Source organism: Nomia melanderi, chromosome 1 (assembly GCF_051020985.1).
Source record: "Nomia melanderi isolate GNS246 chromosome 1, iyNomMela1, whole genome shotgun sequence".
In the NCBI taxonomy this organism is placed as follows: domain Eukaryota; kingdom Metazoa; phylum Arthropoda; class Insecta; order Hymenoptera; family Halictidae; genus Nomia; species Nomia melanderi.
Window position 1 is genome coordinate 16,179,214 of NC_134999.1, and position 6,000 is coordinate 16,185,213.

Here is a 6,000-nt window from a genome sequence, read left to right on the forward strand (position 1 = left end):
TTATTTGCATTGGTATCGCTGGTTTTCGTGTTTTGGGGTTTGATGTGTGGATGAGTGGATGTTGTAATGTACGAGGAGTTTATGTAAAGTGATTTATAGATTGGTTGTATGATAGAAACGGATAAGTTGAACGATAAACTGTTCTTAGAGACGTTATTGAAAGGAAACAATTGTTAACACTAGAACTACCGAGCATTTGATACGATTGAAATGTCATCGCTATGAATATTGTAGTAATAGATTATTTTCGGTTTCTTCAGACATTCATTATAGTATTCAAGTGAAAATGTTTATTTTCAAAATCATTTCGAGTATTCAATGCTTTGAAGATATCAATAATTGCGAAACAGAAAGACTGAAACCAGTCATTTTAACTGGTTCGGTAGTTAAAGTAATCATAAAGTTCTATGGTTGAAAATGCGGATTTTCAATGAAATTTGAATACCGGTCGTGTAACTACCGAGCAGTTAAATTGACTTTTTGACATTCCTCTATAGAAACTTCAAGGACGCATATCGAGACTTCAATTGATTCATAATACAGTTCGCGTATTGCTGAATCGATTTCTGCAATAATTTCTCAAAGAAATATCTATTATCTTTTTATTAATTGCAAAAATACTTAATTAACACTAAAACTACCAGACGGGTCGTATGATCCATGCCTGATGTCTTCTTTTTGCAATTATTAGAAAGGTAACAAATGTTTATCCGAGAAATTATTAAATAAATTCATTGAACACTACGCAAATTGAATTGTAAATCAATTAAAGTCTGAACGTATGCACTCTTGGAGTTTCTATAGCGACATTTTAAAAAGTCAATTAAACTGCTCGGTAGTTTTAGTGTTAAGAATGAGTCATTTTGACCGGTCCGGTAGTTTAAGCGTTAAGGGATGAATGGCAAGATAGGGGGATATCCTTCGTGAAGCTTTATACGCGAATGATATTGGAAATCGGATTGCTGTACATGTTACCTGATTAAAGTTGATGGTAGTCAATAACGTGGGAGGAATTAAATAAGCTTCAGTGACAGGTGAATTTCGTCGGAGTTCTCTTGACTCACTCGTTTATTCTGGATTATTTTTACGGATAACTTTAGGAGGGGTAATTCTGACGAATCATGAAAAGCTCGAAGCTGGAAGTAGCCAGATAGGCTGGAACACACGAAAATCCAGCAAATCGATAAAGTTAAGTTCTCCGAATCAATTATTCCCCGTATAACCCGAATTGCATAGCGCTATCCAGTGTAGCCCTGCTCGCCGATAAATCGTAGAACTTTAATCTACCATTGTTGTCGTTGATAAAACGTCGCTGGAAATCCGATTAATTGGAAATTATGTCGATTACCGGCATTTGTGCTGAATTGTCAATATAATGCGGCGAATTCGCCGATAATTCGACACGCGCGACTGAGCCCGGCGCGGAATTTAAAGGACGTCCTCCTTTCGTCCCCGCCGCGCGTCCGAATTACAGAAATATTTACAGACTCGCCCGGTCATTCGGCGGGAAGGTCTTTTTTCCCCCGATATTTCCGACGCGTCCGCGACGTTCCCGCAGCGAAAATTCATCGAATAATTCAAAGGTCTCCGCAGGATTCTTTTGAGCGCCGGTACAGTCTACCAAGGAGAGCAAACGTTTCCATCATTTACCCTTCAAATCTTGCTAATGGCTCAAACGACCCAGTTCCTTCGCGTTACCCTCTACCCCCTCCGCCCCACCCTCTGAAAAGAAATTCTATCTTCGATGCCAAGTGTAGATTCCAGATACAAAGGCACCAAACTTAATGATCCTTCATATTTAAACTGCCGCTGCTTCAAACTCTGAACTTTCAATGTTTAAATCGCTCGGAGTATTATGAACGCATAGAATCAACCAAATAGAAAACCTAATTTAGACTTCGACGAATCACATGGAATCCAAAAACCTATTACACGATATTTACCTGGAAATGTTTATTTTTCGAAACTAGATTTGCATGAGGGTACAAAGTTTTAAAATTACACTTGTATCCTCTATTGATAATAATCAAAAATTCGTTGTAGATATTAGAATTAATTTTAAATATCACAATAATAACAGTGGTGAAAATAGTAAAATGATTTTTGCTGCTTGGACCAAATGAGTAAAGGTGCTAGCCTGTTTATATCAATTTAACATACTGCCTACCGGAAACCGGAAATCTCGTTTTTATATAAATATCTAGTAGCTTTCCTGATTGCTCATCATTATCATCATTAACAAAATATTAAATTTTATTACATCTGATTATTCTAAAATTAATCTAAAACGTATCAAATAACAATAAAATATTTGAATATTTCACATATAGTGATATAATTTCCCATTGAAAATCATTACCCACGCATCCCAATTTTACCTCTAACCAAGACCTAACCTACATCTGATTATTCTAAAATTATTCAAAAATGTATCAAACAACAATATTTGCTTATTTCACACATATGTAGTGATATAATTTCCCATTGAAAATCATTACCCTCGCATCCCAGTTTTACCTCTAACCAAGACCTCTCCAACAACTGATTATCCTAAAATTATTCAAAAATGTACCAAACGTCAATAAGCTATTTGAATATTTCACATACAGCGATACAATTTGATCCCATTGAAAATCATCAGCCACGCATCCCGATTTCCAGAATTACCCGCTACGCAATTGGCTAAGACTTAACCAGTTAACTGTGTTTGACGAGTATACACGTCATCGTACAGCTTGACATATTACTAATTCTTTCAGCATTGAATTCTTCATTTTTTCACATAAGCACGTAATTCTTCTTTGTTCCGCTTTGATCTTTCATTAAAATATACTCTACGTTCGTCCTGCGTTCGAGTACACGCTCCATTTTTCGATTTCATTGCGCGCAGAACGCTAGGTATTTCCAACTAAATTCCACAGTCAACTGGTTAAAACGAAGAATAAAGATTAACCGAAAACACATTTCAAAGCAACCACTCAGAAAATAAACACCCTAAAAAGAAAGGTCAAAGAACAACGAGGACCTCGCGGGGGAGGTAAAACCCGTGATCCCCGCGTGGAATGGGGTTCGACACGGAGTTGAGAATATTCCGTGACCCTCGAACAACCGGCTCTGGGTTGAATAATTCAAGCGGAGCCGGAGGTCCGGCATTGATTAAAAGGCACCGTTCCCGTCCCGTGACGTGCCGTGCCGTCGCTGGTCCCGTGCCGCCCGCGATTTCCGTAAAGAGCGCGGAAAACGCTGCCAGGACGAGCCCCGTTGATTAAGGGCTACAGTCCGCGGCGAAGGACTCCGCCGAGGGGCTGCATCTGCCGGGACCCGCCGATTACCGGGCCGCGATAAGATGGCAATTCCCGGATCGCGCCCGCATCCCCCGTGGCCAGATAACGCCGGGACGCGGAGGCCACTCGATCCCCGCGAAAACTACGGTATCCGGCCACCCTGCGCGGCGTCGCAGAATTAATTGAGGGGTTCCCGGGTGTATAAAGCCGGGGGAAATTAGGGCCACCTCGGAAAAGGAATTTTGTATTTTAGCCCCCGGGGGACCGTTTCGGGGGTGGACACGCGTGGGTTAACGGAAATTCCCGGGTTTCCTTGCGGTCGGTGTTTGTACGAATTTAACACTAAAACTACCGGACGGGTCAAACGACCCGTGCTTGATATCTTCTTTTTGCAATTATTAAAAAGGTCACAGATGAAATTTTATTACCATTAGAGGTGACCATTAAAATTTTATTACCATTGACAATAAAACTACCAGACGGATCAAAATGACTGATTTCTGATGTTTCGTTTTTAGAATTATTAAAAAGATAACAGATGTTTCTCTGAGAAATTATTAAAGAAATTCATTTAGCACTACGCGAATTGAATTGTAAATCGATTAAAGTCTGAACTGATACTCTTGGAGTTTCTATAGCGAAATTTTAAAAAGTCAATTGAACTGCTCGGTAGTTTTAGTGTTAAGAAACCTGGTTGGAGGAATGGCACGGTTATCTGGAGGTTAGAAACGTTGATAATGAGAATGGAGGTGGGTTTGTTATTTGGGGGTTGTGAATTAATACGGGATACTTCGGTAGAAGTATTTGATAGTTTCTGGTAAATGTAGATATGTTGAGAAAACAGTGTAGAGAGATAATGTAAATTAACCTAATCGTACCACGTGTTTCTATAACGAAGCATACCACGATGTGACGCTTAGTCGCTTATGAGAGAAGGAATGATTAAAATTTTATTGCGTTTATCTATAGGGCCCAAATTTTAAAAGCTCAAACAACATTTTTTCATTGTTTCATATCGCATTTCCAAAGGATTTTTTGCAATTGGAATAAATTGGCATTTATTAAATACAATATATCGTCTTTATAAAATACAAAGAAAATTCAAGAAAAAATATCTTCATAACTTTCTGAACATTATACCACACGTTGCAATACTAAATGAGCAACTAAATATAATTCCCTCTTTGCACAAGATATAAAATGTCGATCGTCATAAATATGTGACGCTGCTAGCGAACGTGTTAATTTGCGTATGTTTTCTGAGTAGTTTCGAAGAATGTCTATATCTCATCGAAGCCTGTTGAATATTTATAGTGAAAAACTTGTGCAAAGGTCGGATAGTTTCTGATTACCCCGTGTTCGTGATTTCTAGATAGAATACGCTCGATTCTGTTAGATTGTTGGATCGCAGATTGTTTCTCGCGAACGGCACGGAGAATAAATGTGCAATAATCCGCTGATTAGCTGGATTATTCCGAGGCCGCAACGTTGTTCCCGAGTTCACCGTGTAGCCGGTATTCCCGTAATTTTTACAGGCTGCCACTCAGCCGCGTAAATATTATATTTCACGGGAAAATCGATGGCCGGCCGTTGGCAAAGGGCGAGGCGAGGGCTTTTTAAGGGCGCGCGAGCCGCGGCGGCCACAAAGTGACGCCGAAATTTTTTACGGTAAAACCCGGGACGGACGAGCCTTTTTTCAGACATCAGCAAGATAATAATTCCGCGCTGTACACGGGGAAACGCGCGGGAATTTCCGGGCCGCTCGCCCGCACGCGAAAAATGGCTCGATAATGGAATGATGCTAACTGTGTTATTCGTTGAACGTTTAATTTCCATCGGCGAGGGACGGGTCCGCGGTAACTCGATAACATCCGGCCAAACAAGCCTCAATTTGTTTAAGAGGCACCGTACGGGCGGAACAGCGCCGGCCGGAATGAAGAGATCGCGATCTAGCCGAGCCTTTTAATTTTATCTCGCGCCGGAAGTCGTGCGGAACGCGATTTTCCGGAGAAAATCTGGACGGGAACGCGCTTCACAGAGATTTATCAGGAAGTTCTGTAAACCTTGATCCCCGCGTTACGGAAGCATTGCTCCTTATGGCGCGGAGGAAAAAGAAATAAGGAATTGTAAGGTATGTAGTGCTTAAGCGAGATATTAATCTACGATAGAAGCTCCTGCGAGACGGTTATCCTCGAAGAATCAGCTGCGAGTTTCATTTAGACCTTTGAACTCTTATTTCTCGCGGTGAGCTATGATTCTGGTGCATTTTTTCATGCAATATGGAATTTTATAGTTCAGCAATGGGAGCAGTGAAACGAGTTGAAGCGGTTGATCATTTTAGTAATTACTGTGGGCATTGAAATAGGTAAATGTTACTCCACGAGTCGAAACTCAATTATATTTAGACGATGTATCTTATTAGGAAAGATATCCTCGAATCATCTGTTAAAACTTCAAGATAAACTGAACAACTCCGACACTGGCAACGCTATAAAGAGAGTTACAATTAGTTAACTAGAAAATATACAAAACCTTCAATAGATGAAAATAAATTATATAGACCGCTTAAACAATAGAAGTGGAAACTACGTTCCGATCTCTTGCCGTTTGAGTAATTACATCATTTGTTTGCAGCTTAGGATCCCACATATGGACACTCCATCTCCCCAAAACGTCGATATCCGTCCGCAAAGGGTTAACTATCAAGGGAGTAGTA